Source organism: Hippopotamus amphibius, chromosome 6, assembly GCF_030028045.1.
Source record: "Hippopotamus amphibius kiboko isolate mHipAmp2 chromosome 6, mHipAmp2.hap2, whole genome shotgun sequence".
NCBI lineage: Eukaryota > Metazoa > Chordata > Mammalia > Artiodactyla > Hippopotamidae > Hippopotamus > Hippopotamus amphibius.
In genome coordinates, this window is record NC_080191.1 from 94,294,959 (window position 1) to 94,314,623 (window position 19,665).

The following is a 19,665-nucleotide window of genomic DNA, read 5'->3' on the forward strand; positions in this document are numbered from 1 at the left end:
CGCGCCGACCTGCCTCACTGTGACCACACTCCAACTTTGGTGCCCAAGCCTGCTCACACTCCAGGGAAGTGACACCCGCGCATCTCTCTGAGGCCTGAGAGGAACATACTGGATCTCGATCATTTTGCTTTTTATAGAGATTCTAATTTCTGTCCATGTCTAGTGAATTTACAATGCTGTTGACTTTCGCTGTGCAGCACCTTGACTCAGATCTCCGTGTATGTATATATATACACATCCATTCTCTTTCGCATTCTCTTCCCACGTAGCTTAGTCCAGGGTGGTGCCGACCGCTCCCTGTGCTTTGTAGAAGGTGGTTGTGGATCATCTGCTTAATACATATTAGAATGCATGTGTTAATCCCACCCTCCTCATTCAACCCACCTCCGCATGCCTTTGCCCTCTCGAAACCCTGTACTTGCGTTCTAAATCTGTGACTCTGTTTGTGCTTTCTACTTTCCTGGTATCGACTTTGAGATGCCACCTATACGTGCTATCGTTGGAATTTTCTCTTTCTCTGTTGGACGTCCCATGCTGAGTACAGGGAACTCCGGATCTATCGAAGATGCTGGAAATGGCAGGATTTTATTCTGTTTCATGGCTGAGCAGTATTCCATGCTCTATGTGTACCATCTCTTCACTTTCCATTCATCTGGGGATGGACATTGTGTTTTTACTTTCAAGACTTGGCTGTTGTCAATAGGTGGCTAGTGACAGCTGGGGCACCCGTGTCTCTCTAAAGTACACATGGTTTTGCAAACGCTTCCAAAACACTGCAGAGGAAAGAACACTCCCAAACTCATTGTACGAAGACATCCACCTGATCCCCAAACCAGACAAAGATACTACAAGAAAGGAAAACTGGAGAGCAATATCACCGATGAACTTAGATGCAAAAATCCTCCACAAGATACTAGCCAACAGACTCCAACATGACATTAAAAGGATCACACACCATGACACTGTGTTTTTACTTTCAAGTCTTGGCTCTTGTCAATAGGTGTGCAGGGGTCGCTGGCCTGCCCGGGTCTCCCCAAATGATACTTTACTGTGCAAAGACAGCCAGGAGGTGGATTGCCACATCATGTGGCCGGCTCTCTGGTTTTGTTTTGTTTTTGGCAGGAATCTCTTGATTGTTTTCAGTGGTGCCTGTTACCAGGGCGCAATACCACCAGTGGCTTAGGAGGCTTCCCTTTTCTCCAGGCCCTCTCCCGAAGGTATTGCTTCCAGACGTATTGACACTGGCAATCCTAACGGCTGCCAGGTGAAACCGCGAAGGCGTTTCAATTTCCATTTCTCCCATTCGCATGGGCGTGGAGCATATTTCCTGGGCCTTTCTTAGAAACCAACACAAAGGGAAACAAAACACGCATGGTGAATTCAACTTACCTCTTGAAACCGCCTGTTGCCAATCAATCCTGTTTCGGGCTCTTTTCCAGTGCCTATCCCCAGGACATTTTTGCAGCGGGGGTGTCAATTACAACCCTGCTGGCCTTTTGAACAGGAAGGGCCGCTGAGCTCCCTTTGGAACGTTGTAGTTACAGGAGGCGGCCACAAGGCGGCAGCATTTTCCCACAGCTGGTCGGATTCCCCAGGAACGCAGACCTTGCGCACACGCGTGTTCTTGGAATATGAATTAGAGAGGAACGTGTCCGGACAGACACCTAAGGGCTTGTGTCTCACTCCTTCTCCCACTTACCCTTCCCACTCTCGATTCATCACACCCCCTGCAAACCCCTCCTGAAGAGTGTGTTGTCGGAGGCAAGTGGGGTGACTCTAAGGAAGGAGGTGAATGGCGGGAACCCCACCAGCAGGAGACCTGGACACCAGGTGATGTTTGAACACTGTTGTGCATGTCGGACCACCATCCTCTGGCTGCAGTGGGCTTGGCTTAGCTGCAGGAGGGCACACCTACATCTACAGAGACTGCTGCCAACCAGAAGGGACCAGGCACCACAGGTCCAAAGGGGTTAATTCGCTGGTGCGACCCACTCCCGCGCCGACCTGCCTCACTGTGACCACACTCCAACTTTGGTGCCCAAGCCTGCTCACACTCCAGGGAAGTGACACCCGCGCATCTCTCTGAGGCCTGAGAGGAACATACTGGATCTCGATCATTTTGCTTTTTATAGAGATTCTAATTTCTGTCCATGTCTAGTGAATTTACAATGCTGTTGACTTTCGCTGTGCAGCACCTTGACTCAGATCTCCGTGTATGTATATATATACACATCCATTCTCTTTCGCATTCTCTTCCCACGTAGCTTAGTCCAGGGTGGTGCCGACCGCTCCCTGTGCTTTGTAGAAGGTGGTTGTGGATCATCTGCTTAATACATATTAAAATGCATGTGTTAATCCCACCCTCCTCATTCAACCCACCTCCGCATGCCTTTGCCCTCTCGAAACCCTGTACTTGCGTTCTAAATCTGTGACTCTGTTTGTGCTTTCTACTTTCCTGGTATCGACTTTGAGATGCCACCTATACGTGCTATCGTTGGAATTTTCTCTTTCTCTGTTGGACGTCCCATGCTGAGTACAGGGAACTCCGGATCTATCGAAGATGCTGGAAATGGCAGGATTTTATTCTGTTTCATGGCTGAGCAGTATTCCATGCTCTATGTGTACCATCTCTTCACTTTCCATTCATCTGGGGATGGACATTGTGTTTTTACTTTCAAGACTTGGCTGTTGTCAATAGGTGGCTAGTGACAGCTGGGGCACCCGTGTCTCTCTAAAGTACACATGGTTCTGCAAACGCTTCCAAAACACTGCAGAGGAAAGAACACTCCCAAACTCATTGTACGAAGCCATCCACCTGATCCCCAAACCAGACAAAGATACTACAAGAAAGGAAAACTGGAGAGCAATATCACCGATGAACTTAGATGCAAAAATCCTCCACAAGATACTAGCCAACAGACTCCAACATGACATTAAAAGGATCACACACCATGACACTGTGTTTTTACTTTCAAGCCTTGGCTCTTGTCAATAGGTGTGCAGGGGTCGCTGGCCTGCCCGGGTCTCCCCAAATGATACTTTACTGTGCAAAGACAGCCAGGAGGTGGATTGCCACATCATGTGGCCGGCTCTCTGGTTTTGTTTTGTTTTTGGCAGGAATCTCTTGATTGTTTTCAGTGGTGCCTGTTACCAGGGCGCAATACCACCAGTGGCTTAGGAGGCTTCCCTTTTCTCCAGGCCCTCTCCCGAAGGTATTGCTTCCAGACGTACTGACACTTTCAATCCTAACGGCTGCCAGGTGAAACCGCGAAGGCGTTTCAATTTCCATTTCTCCCATTCGCATGGGCGTGGAGCATATTTCCTGGGCCTTTCTTAGAAACCAACACAAAGGGAAACAAAACACGCATGGTGAATTCAACTTACCTCTTGAAACCGCCTGTTGCCAATCAATCCTGTTTCGGGCTCTTTTCCAGTGCCTATCCCCAGGACATTTTTGCAGCGGGGGTGTCAATTACAGCCCTGCTGGCCTTTTGAACAGGAAGGGCCGCTGAGCTCCCTTTGGAACGTTGTAGTTACAGGAGGCGGCCACAAGGCGGCAGCATTTTCCCACAGCTGGTCGGATTCCCCAGGAACGCAGACCTTGCGCACACGCGTGTTCTTGGAATATGAATTAGAGAGGAACGTGTCTGGACAGACACCTAAGGGCTTGTGTCTCACTCCTTCTCCCACTTACCCTTCCCACTCTCGATTCATCACACCCCCTGCAAACCCCTCCTGAAGAGTGTGTTGTCGGAGGCAAGTGGGGTGACTCTAAGGAAGGAGGTGAATGGCGGGAACCCCACCAGCAGGAGACCTGGACACCAGGTGATGTTTGAACACTGTTGTGCATGTCGGACCACCATCCTCTGGCTGCAGTGGGCTTGGCTTAGCTGCAGGAGGGCACACCTACATCTACAGAGACTGCTGCCAACCAGAAGGGACCAGGCACCACAGGTCCAAAGGGGTTAATTCGCTGGTGCGACCCACTCCCGCGCCGACCTGCCTCACTGTGACCACACTCCAACTTTGGTGCCCAAGCCTGCTCACACTCCAGGGAAGTGACACCCGCGCATCTCTCTGAGGCCTGAGAGGAACATACTGGATCTCGATCATTTTGCTTTTTATAGAGATTCTAATTTCTGTCCATGTCTAGTGAATTTACAATGCTGTTGACTTTCGCTGTGCAGCACCTTGACTCAGATCTCCGTGTATGTATATATATACACATCCATTCTCTTTCGCATTCTCTTCCCACGTAGCTTAGTCCAGGGTGGTGCCGACCGCTCCCTGTGCTTTGTAGAAGGTGGTTGTGGATCATCTGCTTAATACATATTAGAATGCATGTGTTAATCCCACCCTCCTCATTCAACCCACCTCCGCATGCCTTTGCCCTCTCGAAACCCTGTACTTGCGTTCTAAATCTGTGACTCTGTTTGTGCTTTCTACTTTCCTGGTATCGACTTTGAGATGCCACCTATACGTGCTATCGTTGGAATTTTCTCTTTCTCTGTTGGACGTCCCATGCTGAGTACAGGGAACTCCGGATCTATCGAAGATGCTGGAAATGGCAGGATTTTATTCTGTTTCATGGCTGAGCAGTATTCCATGCTCTATGTGTACCATCTCTTCACTTTCCATTCATCTGGGGATGGACATTGTGTTTTTACTTTCAAGACTTGGCTGTTGTCAATAGGTGGCTAGTGACAGCTGGGGCACCCGTGTCTCTCTAAAGTACACATGGTTCTGCAAACGCTTCCAAAACACTGCAGAGGAAAGAACACTCCCAAACTCATTGTACGAAGCCATCCACCTGATCCCCAAACCAGACAAAGATACTACAAGAAAGGAAAACTGGAGAGCAATATCACCGATGAACTTAGATGCAAAAATCCTCCACAAGATACTAGCCAACAGACTCCAACATGACATTAAAAGGATCACACACCATGACACTGTGTTTTTACTTTCAAGTCTTGGCTCTTGTCAATAGGTGTGCAGGGGTCGCTGGCCTGCCCAGGTCTCCCCAAATGATACTTTACTGTGCAAAGACAGCCAGGAGGTGGATTGCCACATCATGTGGCCGGCTCTCTGGTTTTGTTTTGTTTTTGGCAGGAATCTCTTGATTGTTTTCAGTGGTGCCTGTTACCAGGGCGCAATACCACCAGTGGCTTAGGAGGCTTCCCTTTTCTCCAGGCCCTCTCCCGAAGGTATTGCTTCCAGACGTATTGACACTGGCAATCCTAACGGCTGCCAGGTGAAACCGCGAAGGCGTTTCAATTTCCATTTCTCCCATTCGCATGGGCGTGGAGCATATTTCCTGGGCCTTTCTTAGAAACCAACACAAAGGGAAACAAAACACGCATGGTGAATTCAACTTACCTCTTGAAACCGCCTGTTGCCAATCAATCCTGTTTCGGGCTCTTTTCCAGTGCCTATCCCCAGGACATTTTTGCAGCGGGGGTGTCAATTACAACCCTGCTGGCCTTTTGAACAGGAAGGGCCGCTGAGCTCCCTTTGGAACGTTGTAGTTACAGGAGGCGGCCACAAGGCGGCAGCATTTTCCCACAGCTGGTCGGATTCCCCAGGAACGCAGACCTTGCGCACACGCGTGTTCTTGGAATATGAATTAGAGAGGAACGTGTCCGGACAGACACCTAAGGGCTTGTGTCTCACTCCTTCTCCCAATTACCCTTCCCACTCTCGATTCATCGCACCCCCTGCAAACCCCTCCTGAAGAGTGTGTTGTCGGAGGCAAGTGGGGTGACTCTAAGGAAGGAGGTGAATGGCGGGAACCCCACCAGCAGGAGACCTGGACACCAGGTGATGTTTGAACACTGTTGTGCATGTCGGACCACCATCCTCTGGCTGCAGTGGGCTTGGCTTAGCTGCAGGAGGGCACACCTACATCTACAGAGACTGCTGCCAACCAGAAGGGACCAGGCACCACAGGTCCAAAGGGGTTAATTCGCTGGTGCGACCCACTCCCGCGCCGACCTCCCTCACTGTGACCACACTCCAACTTTGGTGCCCAAGCCTGCTCACACTCCAGGGAAGTGACACCCGCGCATCTCTCTGAGGCCTGAGAGGAACATACTGGATCTCGATCATTTTGCTTTTTATAGAGATTCTAATTTCTGTCCATGTCTAGTGAATTTACAATGCTGTTGACTTTCGCTGTGCAGCACCTTGATTCAGTTCTCCGTGTATGTATATATATACACATCCATTCTCTTTCGCATTCTCTTCCCACGTAGCTTAGTCCAGGGTGGTGCCGACCGCTCCCTGTGCTTTGTAGAAGGTGGTTGTGGATCATCTGCTTAATACATATTAGAATGCATGTGTTAATCCCAACCTCCTCATTCAACCCACCTCCGCATGCCTTTGCCCTCTCGAAACCCTGTACTTGCGTTCTAAATCTGTGACTCTGTTTGTGCTTTCTACTTTCCTGGTATCGACTTTGAGATGCCACCTATACGTGCTATCGTTGGAATTTTCTCTTTCTCTGTTGGACGTCCCATGCTGAGTACAGGGAACTCCGGATCTATCGAAGATGCTGGAAATGGCAGGATTTTATTCTGTTTCATGGCTGAGCAGTATTCCATGCTCTATGTGTACCATCTCTTCACTTTCCATTCATCTGGGGATGGACATTGTGTTTTTACTTTCAAGACTTGGCTGTTGTCAATAGGTGGCTAGTGACAGCTGGGGCACCCGTGTCTCTCTAAAGTACACATGGTTCTGCAAACGCTTCCAAAACACTGCAGAGGAAAGAACACTCCCAAACTCATTGTACGAAGCCATCCACCTGATCCCCAAACCAGACAAAGATACTACAAGAAAGGAAAACTGGAGAGCAATATCACCGATGAACTTAGATGCAAAAATCCTCAACAGGATACTAGCCAACAGACTCCAACATGACATTAAAAGGATCACACACCATGACACTGTGTTTTTACTTTCAAGCCTTGGCTCTTGTCAATAGGTGTGCAGGGGTCGCTGGCCTGCCCGGGTCTCCCCAAATGATACTTTACTGTGCAAAGACAGCCAGGAGGTGGATTGCCACATCATGTGGCCGGCTCTCTGGTTTTGTTTTGTTTTTGGCAGGAATCTCTTGATTGTTTTCAGTGGTGCCTGTTACCAGGGCGCAATACCACCAGTGGCTTAGGAGGCTTCCCTTTTCTCCAGGCCCTCTCCCGAAGGTATTGCTTCCAGACGTACTGACACTTTCAATCCTAACGGCTGCCAGGTGAAACCGCGAAGGCGTTTCAATTTCCATTTCTCCCATTCGCATGGGCGTGGAGCATATTTCCTGGGCCTTTCTTAGAAACCAACACAAAGGGAAACAAAACACGCATGGTGAATTCAACTTACCTCTTGAAACCGCCTGTTGCCAATCAATCCTGTTTCGGGCTCTTTTCCAGTGCCTATCCCCAGGACATTTTTGCAGCGGGGGTGTCAATTACAGCCCTGCTGGCCTTTTGAACAGGAAGGGCCGCTGAGCTCCCTTTGGAACGTTGTAGTTACAGGAGGCGGCCACAAGGCGGCAGCATTTTCCCACAGCTGGTCGGATTCCCCAGGAACGCAGACCTTGCGCACACGTGTGTTCTTGGAATATGAATTAGAGAGGAACGTGTCCGGACAGACACCTAAGGGCTTGTGTCTCACTCCTTCTCCCACTTACCCTTCCCACTCTCGATTCATCACACCCCCTGCAAACCCCTCCTGAAGAGTGTGTTGTCGGAGGCAAGTGGGGTGACTCTAAGGAAGGAGGTGAATGGCGGGAACCCCACCAGCAGGAGACCTGGACACCAGGTGATGTTTGAACACTGTTGTGCATGTCGGACCACCATCCTCTGGCTGCAGTGGGCTTGGCTTAGCTGCAGGAGGGCACACCTACATCTACAGAGACTGCTGCCAACCAGAAGGGACCAGGCACCACAGGTCCAAAGGGGTTAATTCGCTGGTGCGACCCACTCCCGCGCCGACCTGCCTCACTGTGACCACACTCCAACTTTGGTGCCCAAGCCTGCTCACACTCCAGGGAAGTGACACCCGCGCATCTCTCTGAGGCCTGAGAGGAACATACTGGATCTCGATCATTTTGCTTTTTATAGAGATTCTAATTTCTGTCCATGTCTAGTGAATTTACAATGCTGTTGACTTTCGCTGTGCAGCACCTTGACTCAGATCTCCGTGTATGTATATATATACACATCCATTCTCTTTCGCATTCTCTTCCCACGTAGCTTAGTCCAGGGTGGTGCCGACCGCTCCCTGTGCTTTGTAGAAGGTGGTTGTGGATCATCTGCTTAATACATATTAGAATGCATGTGTTAATCCCACCCTCCTCATTCAACCCACCTCCGCATGCCTTTGCCCTCTCGAAACCCTGTACTTGCGTTCTAAATCTGTGACTCTGTTTGTGCTTTCTACTTTCCTGGTATCGACTTTGAGATGCCACCTATACGTGCTATCGTTGGAATTTTCTCTTTCTCTGTTGGACGTCCCATGCTGAGTACAGGGAACTCCGGATCTATCGAAGATGCTGGAAATGGCAGGATTTTATTCTGTTTCATGGCTGAGCAGTATTCCATGCTCTATGTGTACCATCTCTTCACTTTCCATTCATCTGGGGATGGACATTGTGTTTTTACTTTCAAGACTTGGCTGTTGTCAATAGGTGGCTAGTGACAGCTGGGGCACCCGTGTCTCTCTAAAGTACACATGGTTCTGCAAACGCTTCCAAAACACTGCAGAGGAAAGAACACTCCCAAACTCATTGTACGAAGCCATCCACCTGATCCCCAAACCAGACAAAGATACTACAAGAAAGGAAAACTGGAGAGCAATATCACCGATGAACTTAGATGCAAAAATCCTCCACAAGATACTAGCCAACAGACTCCAACATGACATTAAAAGGATCACACACCATGACACTGTGTTTTTACTTTCAAGTCTTGGCTCTTGTCAATAGGTGTGCAGGGGTCGCTGGCCTGCCCGGGTCTCCCCAAATGATACTTTACTGTGCAAAGACAGCCAGGAGGTGGATTGCCACATCATGTGGCCGGCTCTCTGGTTTTGTTTTGTTTTTGGCAGGAATCTCTTGATTGTTTTCAGTGGTGCCTGTTACCAGGGCGCAATACCACCAGTGGCTTAGGAGGCTTCCCTTTTCTCCAGGCCCTCTCCCGAAGGTATTGCTTCCAGACGTATTGACACTGGCAATCCTAACGGCTGCCAGGTGAAACCGCGAAGGCGTTTCAATTTCCATTTCTCCCATTCGCATGGGCGTGGAGCATATTTCCTGGGCCTTTCTTAGAAACCAACACAAAGGGAAACAAAACACGCATGGTGAATTCAACTTACCTCTTGAAACCGCCTGTTGCCAATCAATCCTGTTTCGGGCTCTTTTCCAGTGCCTATCCCCAGGACATTTTTGCAGCGGGGGTGTCAATTACAACCCTGCTGGCCTTTTGAACAGGAAGGGCCGCTGAGCTCCCTTTGGAACGTTGTAGTTACAGGAGGCGGCCACAAGGCGGCAGCATTTTCCCACAGCTGGTCGGATTCCCCAGGAACGCAGACCTTGCGCACACGCGTGTTCTTGGAATATGAATTAGAGAGGAACGTGTCCGGACAGACACCTAAGGGCTTGTGTCTCACTCCTTCTCCCACTTACCCTTCCCACTCTCGATTCATCACACCCCCTGCAAACCCCTCCTGAAGAGTGTGTTGTCGGAGGCAAGTGGGGTGACTCTAAGGAAGGAGGTGAATGGCGGGAACCCCACCAGCAGGAGACCTGGACACCAGGTGATGTTTGAACACTGTTGTGCATGTCGGACCACCATCCTCTGGCTGCAGTGGGCTTGGCTTAGCTGCAGGAGGGCACACCTACATCTACAGAGACTGCTGCCAACCAGAAGGGACCAGGCACCACAGGTCCAAAGGGGTTAATTCGCTGGTGCGACCCACTCCCGCGCCGACCTGCCTCACTGTGACCACACTCCAACTTTGGTGCCCAAGCCTGCTCACACTCCAGGGAAGTGACACCCGCGCATCTCTCTGAGGCCTGAGAGGAACATACTGGATCTCGATCATTTTGCTTTTTATAGAGATTCTAATTTCTGTCCATGTCTAGTGAATTTACAATGCTGTTGACTTTCGCTGTGCAGCACCTTGACTCAGATCTCCGTGTATGTGTATATATACACATCCATTCTCTTTCGCATTCTCTTCCCACGTAGCTTAGTCCAGGGTGGTGCCGACCGCTCCCTGTGCTTTGTAGAAGGTGGTTGTGGATCATCTGCTTAATACATATTAAAATGCATGTGTTAATCCCACCCTCCTCATTCAACCCACCTCCGCATGCCTTTGCCCTCTCGAAACCCTGTACTTGCGTTCTAAATCTGTGACTCTGTTTGTGCTTTCTACTTTCCTGGTATCGACTTTGAGATGCCACCTATACGTGCTATCGTTGGAATTTTCTCTTTCTCTGTTGGACGTCCCATGCTGAGTACAGGGAACTCCGGATCTATCGAAGATGCTGGAAATGGCAGGATTTTATTCTGTTTCATGGCTGAGCAGTATTCCATGCTCTATGTGTACCATCTCTTCACTTTCCATTCATCTGGGGATGGACATTGTGTTTTTACTTTCAAGACTTGGCTGTTGTCAATAGGTGGCTAGTGACAGCTGGGGCACCCGTGTCTCTCTAAAGTACACATGGTTCTGCAAACGCTTCCAAAACACTGCAGAGGAAAGAACACTCCCAAACTCATTGTACGAAGCCATCCACCTGATCCCCAAACCAGACAAAGATACTACAAGAAAGGAAAACTGGAGAGCAATATCACCGATGAACTTAGATGCAAAAATCCTCCACAAGATACTAGCCAACAGACTCCAACATGACATTAAAAGATCACACACCATGACACTGTGTTTTTACTTTCAAGTCTTGGCTCTTGTCAATAGGTGTGCAGGGGTCGCTGGCCTGCCCGGGTCTCCCCAAATGATACTTTACTGTGCAAAGACAGCCAGGAGGTGGATTGCCACATCATGTGGCCGGCTCTCTGGTTTTGTTTTGTTTTTGGCAGGAATCTCTTGATTGTTTTCAGTGGTGCCTGTTACCAGGGCGCAATACCACCAGTGGCTTAGGAGGCTTCCCTTTTCTCCAGGCCCTCTCCCGAAGGTATTGCTTCCAGACGTATTGACACTGGCAATCCTAACGGCTGCCAGGTGAAACCGCGAAGGCGTTTCAATTTCCATTTCTCCCATTCGCATGGGCGTGGAGCATATTTCCTGGGCCTTTCTTAGAAACCAACACAAAGGGAAACAAAACACGCATGGTGAATTCAACTTACCTCTTGAAACCGCCTGTTGCCAATCAATCCTGTTTCGGGCTCTTTTCCAGTGCCTATCCCCAGGACATTTTTGCAGCGGGGGTGTCAATTACAACCCTGCTGGCCTTTTGAACAGGAAGGGCCGCTGAGCTCCCTTTGGAACGTTGTAGTTACAGGAGGCGGCCACAAGGCGGCAGCATTTTCCCACAGCTGGTCGGATTCCCCAGGAACGCAGACCTTGCGCACACGCGTGTTCTTGGAATATGAATTAGAGAGGAACGTGTCCGGACAGACACCTAAGGGCTTGTGTCTCACTCCTTCTCCCAATTACCCTTCCCACTCTCGATTCATCACACCCCCTGCAAACCCCTCCTGAAGAGTGTGTTGTCGGAGGCAAGTGGGGTGACTCTAAGGAAGGAGGTGAATGGCGGGAACCCCACCAGCAGGAGACCTGGACACCAGGTGATGTTTGAACACTGTTGTGCATGTCGGACCACCATCCTCTGGCTGCAGTGGGCTTGGCTTAGCTGCAGGAGGGCACACCTACATCTACAGAGACTGCTGCCAACCAGAAGGGACCAGGCACCACAGGTCCAAAGGGTTTAATTCGCTGGTGCGACCCACTCCCGCGCCGACCTCCCTCACTGTGACCACACTCCAACTTTGGTGCCCAAGCCTGCTCACACTCCAGGGAAGTGACACCCGCGCATCTCTCTGAGGCCTGAGAGGAACATACTGGATCTCGATCATTTTGCTTTTTATAGAGATTCTAATTTCTGTCCATGTCTAGTGAATTTACAATGCTGTTGACTTTCGCTGTGCAGCACCTTGATTCAGTTCTCCGTGTATGTATATATATACACATCCATTCTCTTTCGCATTCTCTTCCCACGTAGCTTAGTACAGGGTGGTGCCGACCGCTCCCTGTGCTTTGTAGAAGGTGGTTGTGGATCATCTGCTTAATACATATTAGAATGCATGTGTTAATCCCACCCTCCTCATTCAACCCACCTCCGCATGCCTTTGCCCTCTCGAAACCCTGTACTTGCGTTCTAAATCTGTGACTCTGTTTGTGCTTTCTACTTTCCTGGTATTGACTTTGAGATGCCACCTATACGTGCTATCGTTGGAATTTTCTCTTTCTCTGTTGGACGTCCCATGCTGAGTACAGGGAACTCCGGATCTATCGAAGATGCTGGAAATGGCAGGATTTTATTCTGTTTCATGGCTGAGCAGTATTCCATGCTCTATGTGTACCATCTCTTCACTTTCCATTCATCTGGGGATGGACATTGTGTTTTTACTTTCAAGACTTGGCTGTTGTCAATAGGTGGCTAGTGACAGCTGGGGCACCCGTGTCTCTCTAAAGTACACATGGTTCTGCAAACGCTTCCAAAACACTGCAGAGGAAAGAACACTCCCAAACTCATTGTACGAAGCCATCCACCTGATCCCCAAACCAGACAAAGATACTACAAGAAAGGAAAACTGGAGAGCAATATCACCGATGAACTTAGATGCAAAAATCCTCAACAGGATACTAGCCAACAGACTCCAACATGACATTAAAAGGATCACACACCATGACACTGTGTTTTTACTTTCAAGCCTTGGCTCTTGTCAATAGGTGTGCAGGGGTCGCTGGCCTGCCCGGGTCTCCCCAAATGATACTTTACTGTGCAAAGACAGCCAGGAGGTGGATTGCCACATCATGTGGCCGGCTCTCTGGTTTTGTTTTGTTTTTGGCAGGAATCTCTTGATTGTTTTCAGTGGTGCCTGTTACCAGGGCGCAATACCACCAGTGGCTTAGGAGGCTTCCCTTTTCTCCAGGCCCTCTCCCGAAGGTATTGCTTCCAGACGTACTGACACTTTCAATCCTAACGGCTGCCAGGTGAAACCGCGAAGGCGTTTCAATTTCCATTTCTCCCATTCGCATGGGCATGGAGCATATTTCCTGGGCCTTTCTTAGAAACCAACACAAAGGGAAACAAAACACGCATGGTGAATTCAACTTACCTCTTGAAACCGCCTGTTGCCAATCAATCCTGTTTCGGGCTCTTTTCCAGTGCCTATCCCCAGGACATTTTTGCAGCGGGGGTGTCAATTACAGCCCTGCTGGCCTTTTGAACAGGAAGGGCCGCTGAGCTCCCTTTGGAACGTTGTAGTTACAGGAGGCGGCCACAAGGCGGCAGCATTTTCCCACAGCTGGTCGGATTCCCCAGGAACGCAGACCTTGCGCACACGCGTGTTCTTGGAATATGAATTAGAGAGGAACGTGTCCGGACAGACACCTAAGGGCTTGTGTCTCACTCCTTCTCCCACTTACCCTTCCCACTCTCGATTCATCACACCCCCTGCAAACCCCTCCTGAAGAGTGTGTTGTCGGAGGCAAGTGGGGTGACTCTAAGGAAGGAGGTGAATGGCGGGAACCCCACCAGCAGGAGACCTGGACACCAGGTGATGTTTGAACACTGTTGTGCATGTCGGACCACCATCCTCTGGCTGCAGTGGGCTTGGCTTAGCTGCAGGAGGGCACACCTACATCTACAGAGACTGCTGCCAACCAGAAGGGACCAGGCACCACAGGTCCAAAGGGTTTAATTCGCTGGTGCGACCCACTCCCACGCCGACCTGCCTCACTGTGACCACACTCCAACTTTGGTGCCCAAGCCTGCTCACACTCCAGGGAAGTGACACCCGCGCATCTCTCTGAGGCCTGAGAGGAACATACTGGATCTCGATCATTTTGCTTTTTATAGAGATTCTAATTTCTGTCCATGTCTAGTGAATTTACAATGCTGTTGACTTTCGCTGTGCAGCACCTTGACTCAGATCTCCGTGTATGTATATATATACACATCCATTCTCTTTCGCATTCTCTTCCCACGTAGCTTAGTCCAGGGTGGTGCCGACCGCTCCCTGTGCTTTGTAGAAGGTGGTTGTGGATCATCTGCTTAATACATATTAGAATGCATGTGTTAATCCCACCCTCCTCATTCAACCCACCTCCGCATGCCTTTGCCCTCTCGAAACCCTGTACTTGCGTTCTAAATCTGTGACTCTGTTTGTGCTTTCTACTTTCCTGGTATCGACTTTGAGATGCCACCTATACGTGCTATCGTTGGAATTTTCTCTTTCTCTGTTGGACGTCCCATGCTGAGTACAGGGAACTCCGGATCTATCGAAGATGCTGGAAATGGCAGGATTTTATTCTGTTTCATGGCTGAGCAGTATTCCATGCTCTATGTGTACCATCTCTTCACTTTCCATTCATCTGGGGATGGACATTGTGTTTTTACTTTCAAGACTTGGCTGTTGTCAATAGGTGGCTAGTGACAGCTGGGGCACCCGTGTCTCTCTAAAGTACACATGGTTCTGCAAACGCTTCCAAAACACTGCAGAGGAAAGAACACTCCCAAACTCATTGTACGAAGCCATCCACCTGATCCCCAAACCAGACAAAGATACTACAAGAAAGGAAAACTGGAGAGCAATATCACCGATGAACTTAGATGCAAAAATCCTCAACAGGATACTAGCCAACAGACTCCAACATGACATTAAAAGGATCACACACCATGACACTGTGTTTTTACTTTCAAGTCTTGGCTCTTGTCAATAGGTGTGCAGGGGTCGCTGGCCTGCCCGGGTCTCCCCAAATGATACTTTACTGTGCAAAGACAGCCAGGAGGTGGATTGCCACATCATGTGGCCGGCTCTCTGGTTTTGTTTTGTTTTTGGCAGGAATCTCTTGATTGTTTTCAGTGGTGCCTGTTACCAGGGCGCAATACCACCAGTGGCTTAGGAGGCTTCCCTTTGCTCCAGGCCCTCTCCCGAAGGTATTGCTTCCAGACGTACTGACACTTTCAATCCTAACGGCTGCCAGGTGAAACCGCGAAGGCGTTTCAATTTCCATTTCTCCCATTCGCATGGGCGTGGAGCATATTTCCTGGGCCTTTCTTAGAAACCAACACAAAGGGAAACAAAACACGCATGGTGAATTCAACTTACCTCTTGTAAATGCCTGTTGCCAATCAATCCTGTTTCGGGCTCTTTTCCAGTGCCTATCCCCAGGACATTTTTGCAGCGGGGGTGTCAATTACAGCCCTGCTGGCCTTTTGAACAGGAAGGGCCGCTGAGCTCCCTTTGGAACGTTGTAGTTACAGGAGGCGGCCACAAGGCGGCAGCATTTTCCCACAGCTGGTCGGATTCCCCAGGAACGCAGACCTTGCGCACACGCGTGTTCTTGGAATATGAATTAGAGAGGAACGTGTCCGGACAGACACCTAAGGGCTTGTGTCTCACTCCTTCTCCCACTTACCCTTCCCACTCTCGATTCATCACACCCCCTGCAAACCCCTCCTGAAGAGTGTGTTGTCGGAGGCAAGTGGGGTGACTCTAAGGAAGGAGGTGAATGGCGGGAACCCCACCAGCAGGAGACCTGGACACCAGGTGATGTTTGAACACTGTTGTGCATGTCGGACCACCATCCTCTGGCTGCAGTGGGCTTGGCTTAGCTGCAGGAGGGCACACCTACATCTACAGAGACTGCTGCCAACCAGAAGGGACCAGGCACCACAGGTCCAAAGGGGTTAATTCGCTGGTGCGACCCACTCCCGCGCCGACCTGCCTCACTGTGACCACACTCCAACTTTGGTGCCCAAGCCTGCTCACACTCCAGGGAAGTGACACCCGCGCATCTCTCTGAGGCCTGAGAGGAACATACTGGATCTCGATCATTTTGCTTTTTATAGAGATTCTAATTTCTGTCCATGTCTAGTGAATTTACAATGCTGTTGACTTTCGCTGTGCAGCACCTTGACTCAGATCTCCGTGTATGTATATATATACACATCCATTCTCTTTCGCATTCTCTTCCCACGTAGCTTAGTCCAGGGTGGTGCCGACCGCTCCCTGTGCTTTGTAGAAGGTGGTTGTGGATCATCTGCTTAATACATATTAGAATGCATGTGTTAATCCCACCCTCCTCATTCAACCCACCTCCGCATGCCTTTGCCCTCTCGAAACCCTGTACTTGCGTTCTAAATCTGTGACTCTGTTTGTGCTTTCTACTTTCCTGGTATCGACTTTGAGATGCCACCTATACGTGCTATCGTTGGAATTTTCTCTTTCTCTGTTGGACGTCCCATGCTGAGTACAGGGAACTCCGGATCTATCGAAGATGCTGGAAATGGCAGGATTTTATTCTGTTTCATGGCTGAGCAGTATTCCATGCTCTATGTGTACCATCTCTTCACTTTCCATTCATCTGGGGATGGACATTGTGTTTTTACTTTCAAGACTTGGCTGTTGTCAATAGGTGGCTAGTGACAGCTGGGGCACCCGTGTCTCTCTAAAGTACACATGGTTCTGCAAACGCTTCCAAAACACTGCAGAGGAAAGAACACTCCCAAACTCATTGTACGAAGCCATCCACCTGATCCCCAAACCAGACAAAGATACTACAAGAAAGGAAAACTGGAGAGCAATATCACCGATGAACTTAGATGCAAAAATCCTCAACAGGATACTAGCCAACAGACTCCAACATGACATTAAAAGGATCACACACCATGACACTGTGTTTTTACTTTCAAGTCTTGGCTCTTGTCAATAGGTGTGCAGGGGTCGCTGGCCTGCCCGGGTCTCCCCAAATGATACTTTACTGTGCAAAGACAGCCAGGAGGTGGATTGCCACATCATGTGGCCGGCTCTCTGGTTTTGTTTTGTTTTTGGCAGGAATCTCTTGATTGTTTTCAGTGGTGCCTGTTACCAGGGCGCAATACCACCAGTGGCTTAGGAGGCTTCCCTTTGCTCCAGGCCCTCTCCCGAAGGTATTGCTTCCAGACGTACTGACACTTTCAATCCTAACGGCTGCCAGGTGAAACCGCGAAGGCGTTTCAATTTCCATTTCTCCCATTCGCATGGGCGTGGAGCATATTTCCTGGGCCTTTCTTAGAAACCAACACAAAGGGAAACAAAACACGCATGGTGAATTCAACTTACCTCTTGTAACCGCCTGTTGCCAATCAATCCTGTTTCGGGCTCTTTTCCAGTGCCTATCCCCAGGACATTTTTGCAGCGGGGGTGTCAATTACAGCCCTGCTGGCCTTTTGAACAGGAAGGGCCGCTGAGCTCCCTTTGGAACGTTGTAGTTACAGGAGGCGGCCACAAGGCGGCAGCATTTTCCCACAGCTGGTCGGATTCCCCAGGAACGCAGACCTTGCGCACACGCGTGTTCTTGGAATATGAATTAGAGAGGAACGTGTCCGGACAGACACCTAAGGGCTTGTGTCTCACTCCTTCTCCCACTTACCCTTCCCACTCTCGATTCATCACACCCCCTGCAAACCCCTCCTGAAGAGTGTGTTGTCGGAGGCAAGTGGGGTGACTCTAAGGAAGGAGGTGAATGGCGGGAACCCCACCAGCAGGAGACCTGGACACCAGGTGATGTTTGAACACTGTTGTGCATGTCGGACCACCATCCTCTGGCTGCAGTGGGCTTGGCTTAGCTGCAGGAGGGCACACCTACATCTACAGAGACTGCTGCCAACCAGAAGGGACCAGGCACCACAGGTCCAAAGGGTTTAATTCACTGGTGCGACCCACTCCCGCGCCGACCTCCCTCACTGTGACCACACTCCAACTTTGGTGCCCAAGCCTGCTCACACTCCAGGGAAGTGACACCCGCGCATCTCTCTGAGGCCTGAGAGGAACATACTGGATCTCGATCATTTTGCTTTTTATAGAGATTCTAATTTCTGTCCATGTCTAGTGAATTTACAATGCTGTTGACTTTCGCTGTGCAGCACCTTGATTCAGTTCTCCGTGTATGTATATATATACACATCCATTCTCTTTCGCATTCTCTTCCCACGTAGCTTAGTCCAGGGTGGTGCCGACCACTCCCTGTGCTTTGTAGAAGGTGGTTGTGGATCATCTGCTTAATACATATTAGAATGCATGTGTTAATCCCACCCTCCTCATTCAACCCACCTCCGCATGCCTTTGCCCTCTCGAAACCCTGTACTTGCGTTCTAAATCTGTGACTCTGTTTGTGCTTTCTACTTTCCTGGTATTGACTTTGAGATGCCACCTATACGTGCTATCGTTGGAATTTTCTCTTTCTCTGTTGGACGTCCCATGCTGAGTACAGGGAACTCCGGATCTATCGAAGATGCTGGAAATGGCAGGATTTTATTCTGTTTCATGGCTGAGCAGTATTCCATGCTCTATGTGTACCATCTCTTCACTTTCCATTCATCTGGGGATGGACATTGTGTTTTTACTTTCAAGACTTGGCTGTTGTCAATAGGTGGCTAGTGACAGCTGGGGCACCCATGTCTCTCTAAAGTACACATGGTTCTGCAAACGCTTCCAAAACACTGCAGAGGAAAGAACACTCCCAAACTCATTGTACGAAGCCATCCACCTGATCCCCAAACCAGACAAAGATACTACAAGAAAGGAAAACTGGAGAGCAATATCACCGATGAACTTAGATGCAAAAATCCTCAACAGGATACTAGCCAACAGACTCCAACATGACATTAAAAGGATCACACACCATGACACTGTGTTTTTACTTTCAAGCCTTGGCTCTTGTCAATAGGTGTGCAGGGGTCGCTGGCCTGCCCGGGTCTCCCCAAATGATACTTTACTGTGCAAAGACAGCCAGGAGGTGGATTGCCACATCATGTGGCCGGCTCTCTGGTTTTGTTTTGTTTTTGGCAGGAATCTCTTGATTGTTTTCAGTGGTGCCTGTTACCAGGGCGCAATACCACCAGTGGCTTAGGAGGCTTCCCTTTTCTCCAGGCCCTCTCCCGAAGGTATTGCTTCCAGACGTACTGACACTTTCAATCCTAACGGCTGCCAGGTGAAACCGCGAAGGCGTTTCAATTTCCATTTCTCCCATTCGCATGGGCGTGGAGCATATTTCCTGGGCCTTTCTTAGAAACCAACACAAAGGGAAACAAAACACGCATGGTGAATTCAACTTACCTCTTGAAACCGCCTGTTGCCAATCAATCCTGTTTCGGGCTCTTTTCCAGTGCCTATCCCCAGGACATTTTTGCAGCGGGGGTGTCAATTACAGCCCTGCTGGCCTTTTGAACAGGAAGGGCCGCTGAGCTCCCTTTGGAACGTTGTAGTTACAGGAGGCGGCCACAAGGCGGCAGCATTTTCCCACAGCTGGTCGGATTCCCCAGGAACGCAGACCTTGCGCACACGCGTGTTCTTGGAATATGAATTAGAGAGGAACGTGTCCGGACAGACACCTAAGGGCTTGTGTCTCACTCCTTCTCCCACTTACCCTTCCCACTCT